The following is a 6099-nucleotide window of genomic DNA, read 5'->3' on the forward strand; positions in this document are numbered from 1 at the left end:
GAGTGTCAGTTTCCTCATCTGTAAAATGGAGATATACAGTGGACAGTGAGATAGCCTTAGAATCAAGATTTTGCTTTTGGTCCTGCCTTGTCCATGTCATGTATACTCTCAGCACCCTAAAAGCCTTGTAAGACTGTGTGGATTGCTGACCTGTATGGATAGAGAGAGTTTCTTCATCAGTAGTTCACTACAATTATGAAATCAGAGAACTTGACCAGTTCCCAAATCTAAAAAAAGTACTTATCTCATAAGGTTGATGTGGAACTTATTTAAGGGAAAATAAGTAAAGTGCTCTGAAAACTTTAAATTGTTAGATAAACATAAGATTTATTATTGAAACTATAATTTTTCCAGTCCCAAAGGATCCATTTGTTTCTTCCCTGAATTGACTACTTTGTCAAGGATTTGCACTAAATTGAGCTTGTTTGTCCAATAGTAAGAAAAGATGTGGTTACCTTTCCCACTGTGCTCTCCCGCCATGAGGAAGCTCTTGCTGCTGATGAGTTCTATTTTCATTGGATATGAAGCTCTCCTTCTCACATGGCATGGGGAGATGGGCAGTATCAGCAGCCACCGCCTGGTGGAGAAGGAAGCAATACCCTTCAAGAGGAGAGTAAAGGATGCTTTGGACTCTGAAACAATCCCCTCCAAAAAGGAGACTAATTTATTTTCACCTCCATTGTCCATGACCAAATGAAGAAGGGAAGGAAATAAGCATTTGTATTGCATCGACTATGTGCCAGGAAGTGAACAAAACACTTTTTAATCAATATCTCATTTAATTCTCAAAATGGTGCTGTGAAATAAGTGCTATTATTATCCCCATTTTACAGTTGGAGAAACTGAGGCAAACTGATTGTGACTAGCCTAGAGTCTCATAGCTAGTAAGTGTCTGAAGCCAAATTTGAACTCGGGTTTTCCTGATTCCAGGACTAGCACTCTATCCACCAGCTGCCTGGATCTGTGCTTGTTTCCAAGTGATTCTTCTCAAGATGTGTTCTTCTTTCCTGTACGTTCTTGTCTAAATGGCTAATCTTAATATTTGGGGTAATCTCCTGACTGCTTTTTGTCTCAGTTTCCTCCTCTGTAAAATGGGTACAATATGGGTATAATAATAATCATCTTGCAAAGGTGTCTTAAGGAAAATGGTATGTAAACCTTCTAGCATTGTATAAGTGTGAACTGCTTTTAGAATCAATGGTAAGTGGTAAGCAGAGTTACAGGCGTCTTGCCAGAGGCCTCTCAGAAATTTCCTCTCCATTAGGGAAAGATTCAACAGTAGTGATAACCATTCTGAAGGTACTTTAGGCCTTTGGCTCCATTGCAAATGGCAGGTCTGCACTAGTCCCTGTCTCCTAGATGCTCTAGGCTGGAAATCAAAGCTACAATGGAATGGCACTGACTCACTTTGCTACCAGATTCAGTTAGGGTGTTTTCCATGCCCAGGGGGAAGGGCCAGTTCCTTCAGATTCGTGAGAAAGACCAGCCCTTGCAAAAGGGTCAGAGAGAGCCTGAAACTAGAGCATATATTCTTGGATTAGAATATAGCATGGGGATTGATCCTCCATTACTCATTCCCTTCCCCATTTTTCATCCCTTCTTCCTCACCTTCATTGCTTAGGCATTAACCTTTCCTGCTCTGCCCTCCCTTCATCTTATGCCCCACTTCTCATTCTCGTTGCCTTTAACGCTTCACCCTTTAATTTGCTCTGTTAATCTTCCATGTCCCACATTTCTTTTACTTTCTGTCCCACTTCATTGATCCCCACCTTTCTTTGCCTTTCTTTCATCCCTGAGCTCCCACCCATCTGCTTTTTCCCCATCCTTCATCTCCTATCTACCATTCATGAACACTTTTTATTCATAGTGCATAGAACTTGAACTGGAAGGGACTTCGGACCAATTAATCCACAATCCTCATCTTATAGAAAGGGAAACTGAAATGGAGAGAATTTAAGTGACTTGCCCAATGTCACACATCTGGAATTTGAATCCTGTTCCTCTGACTCAGAGCTGGCATTCTTCCACCTTATCCCTTGCTGTCTCTCACCTCTTTCCTCCTACTTCTCATAATTCTCCCCTCCAAATCTTTTCCCTGGCTCTGCTCCTGTCCCTTCAGGGCTCCGGCCCATCCAGAGGCCCAAGCTTCACCCTCTGCCATTAATCCTTCTCCAGTGATGTTCTTTTCATCTTTGACATGTCCACTGTTCACATGCTAATTATTTGCCTATTTGCAAGGTCAGTGTTGAAAATTGCCCATGTATATGTTTTGTAAATAAAAAGCTTTAATTAAAAAAGAAATTAAAAAATAAGTATTTGCCTATTTATAGAGTATGGTATTATAGAGTTTTCCTCCAAGTAGCATGGATGGAAGAGGAAAAGATAGATCCATGCTTTTGGAGTAAGTCACATGGCTCCAGTCTACAGAGAAAACAGCACTAACTCTGGAGACACGGGACCTGGATTCAAATCCTGAAGCTACTGTATGATTTTAGTCAAATCATTTCGCCATTTGAGCCTCAGTTTCTTCATGTATAACATAAAGAGGTTTAATTAAGTAACTATTACAATACCTTCCAGCTGTAACTCTATGTTCTTAATATCTTTAGTGGCTGATTTCACACTACTCCTTATTATGCTATGTCCCAAAACTTATGTGCAATTTCCAAAAAAAATAGCTACAAAATAATATTTACAAAACCTGGGATTCCCCCATACCTAGGATGCCCATCTTTATCCCCTCTGCCTCTTGAAATTCATCACTTCCTCTAAGGATCAATTCAGGTATCATTTCCTATACGATGTCTTTTCTGATTCCTGCCAACCGCTCTGGAAACACTTTGGTTTTCTCCTAGCCCTCCTGAAAATACTTTGTATGGCTGTTGTATTTACTATTCTGTGTATGTGTTGTATCCCCATTGATTCCAGTATCATCCTCTTCAGGGTAAGGGAATAACCTCATTTGCTATCAACTTTGTGTTCTTGGTACCTTGGCACAGTGCCTGGCCATTAGGAGGTGCTTCATTTATTAAATTGAATGATTGGATACTAAATTCATTTAGAATGATGTTTCCATCCATGCTGCATCTCTCAAAGTGTATGGATATTGAAAGAGGGCTAGAACCTCCTGTGTGAGGGCTTGCCATGCCATTTTCAGAGTAGTTCCTTTATCTTTGGTGTCTACCTGGTACCTCTCACCTGTGGCTCCAAAAAGCTGTGGCAAGAACAGTCTAGGCAGATGTCTCGGCAGGTTGAAGAGAACCAATAGACCTCACACCTGTTTGTGAGTTAGGGGATGTCTAGCACGTGAAGGCTTTTCCTGGCAGAATGGGCAAATGAGAGCAGCTTGTTCCAATGGCCATAAAGGCAGCTGAAGCAGGTGCTGGAGAGTGCTTAGAGCCTGGTCAGACATTAAAGATACCAAGGTCATCCACTGCATTCTGATTTTTGTCTTGCTACTGGCTTTTGATGACTGCAAGGGAAAGTGAAGCTGATGGAACTCTGCCTCAATTAAATACAATTCATAGTAGTGTCAAGACATCACCTGTGATATCACTGGTCCTTTTCAAAAATGAAGCAGCCTTTTAGAAGACTACACTTACCTAGTCTTGTAGCAGTTCCCAAGAAAACTCAGCAAGAAACTGAAGCGAAGAAGGAGGTGACATGTTTAAGACATTTCTGTTTCACTAAGATGAGATGGGTTGGCCAAGGATCCAGAGGTTGTTAGGATCCATTGAAAATAGGTGAAAGTGGCTCTGACATTTATCACTTGCATGATTTTGAACAAATCATTTCAACTCTTCAGCCTCAGTTTTCTCATCTGTAAAACTAATAGGTTGGACTCAATTACTTCTGAGAGCCCTTCCAGATATTGCTCTATGATCTTATCTAGTTACACTGTATATTCAGCAAAACTTGTGTGGATACAGAAAGATTTGTAATTTTGTTGGGCACAAAATGTAGAACAAGCCAGAAACATGTCTGTGAACTTGTCTTTTATTTTTTTTTCTTTTCTTTTTTTTTTTATTTAATAATTACTTTATATTGACACTCGTTTCTGTTCCGATTTTTTTTTCCCTCCCTCCCTCCACCCCCTCCCCTAGATGGCAAGCAGTCCTTTATATGTTGGATATGTTGCAGTATATCATAGATACAATATATGTTTGCAGAACCGAACAGTTCTCTTGTTGCATAGGGAGAATTGGATTCAGAAGGTATAAATAACCCGGGAAGAAAAACAAAAATGCAGATAGTTCACATTCGTTTCCCAGTGTTGTGAACTTGTCTTTTAACAAACATTACAATGCCCCTACAAAAGTCATTTTAGTCTGAATTTTAATCTAATTCTATGAGTTTTCTCCCCCAAATCTTTGTCCAATGCCTCATTGTGTCCTGAAGTTAACTATGGGATCTTGAAGCTGTAACTGTGGAACTTAAACTTAAACTATAGGTCCTAGACAAGCAAGGGTTCAAATTCAAGGGTTCACGGGAGTACAAATCTAACTAAACACCAAAAGGTTGGTGGCTAGGGACAGGTTTTTTTGCCCTTGACAACTCATGCAGGTTATTTCCTACAGGATCTGGGAATGGGGATCCTCCAAAATCAGTAACTCACATGAAATCACAGAATCTTAGATTGGAAAGGACCTCAGATTGGTATCTGCACAAGAAGCATTCCTCACCAACAAATGGAGAGCAAACTTCCTTTGGAAGATGACCAATAACACCCATTTTGCTTTTAGACAGTTCTAATTGTTAAAAAACAAAAGTTTTCCCCCTTTTCAACCTAATCTTCACTTTACTCCCATGCAGTTTCCAGGTACTGGAAATTTGCTCCTATTTTTGAGCTCTGAAATCAAAACAAATAATTTTAACCCTTTTCTCTCAAGACAGATTTTTTAAACACCCATCTGCAAATATACACACACAAGTTGTAATTTGTAACATGTAGAAAATATGTATTACTGATCATGCCCAATAAATGTGGCTTTAGTCAAAGAGGGTGTGACCTATAAGATATAGCTAATACTAGACAGCTATGTCGTTTGTATAACACACACACACATACTCACATGAACATGAAGGATATTGCTTGTAAGGTGCAGTCAACGTGCAGAACTTGTGCATATATATAAATGCACACCTGTAGGGTGTAGACAATTATGGAATCTGAGCTCCGCAGCTTGCACAGGAGAGCCTTTGGCCCATGAATCAGGATTAAACTCCATAGCGACCAAATCCCTTATGCCTGCCAAGCAGGGGGCAGTGATATTTTGTTTAATAGAGCTCTGGGGTCTTAACAGCTACTTTGAAATTCGCATCCATCAATATGGAATTCTTCAAATGGAAGAAGCTAATGGTCCAAGAGCAGGACCAGGCTGGCTAGCTTTTCCTCCACTTTGCAGAGATCCAGAATCCCATTTTTTCATCTGGAACTAGCATGACTGGCAGTGGACTGTGACTAGCCTGAAGCTTGACACTCTCCAGTATAGCTAGATTTGATTTCCCCCATCATGAGCACACCTCCTCCTCCCTAGACAGAACTTACTCCACACAAACTACTGGAAATTGATATATGGTTCACTGATGAAAAGGATAGGAGAATCCAGAGATAATTGTTTTGAAGATAAAAAATATTCTACTTCTAAACATTTTGGAAATGTCCTTTTCTTTCCCCCTCCTCCTTTCCTTTAAAACTTTTAGGCGTAAGTGAAAGCACATGTAAAGACTGATCATTTACTAGCAAATCTTGCATGTCTTGGGTTTTATGATGCCAAAGATGGCATAGGGATGAAAACTCAAGTCCCTGAGGGCAGCATTAGGAAGGGCTGTGGGATGGTAGTAGTGGTAATGGTATAATGTTGACAGCAGTGTGCAAGGATGTAGGAAAATCACACCCTAGCACAGCATGGAACTGGAAGGAGTAGTGCTTGCATCCAAGAAATCTTGACAAATGGCAAAAGCACCAGTAGGGAGGCCAACCTTGAAGAGGGGGATGAAGAATATGAAGAACTGCTAATGATTCCAAGATGAGCCAATTATCTGAGATGGTGGAGTATATGTGAGAAAGAGTGCAGACTAGAGTTGTCAACAAGGTCC

Source organism: Antechinus flavipes, chromosome 6 (genome assembly GCF_016432865.1).
Source record: "Antechinus flavipes isolate AdamAnt ecotype Samford, QLD, Australia chromosome 6, AdamAnt_v2, whole genome shotgun sequence".
Taxonomy (NCBI): Eukaryota; Metazoa; Chordata; class Mammalia; order Dasyuromorphia; family Dasyuridae; genus Antechinus; species Antechinus flavipes.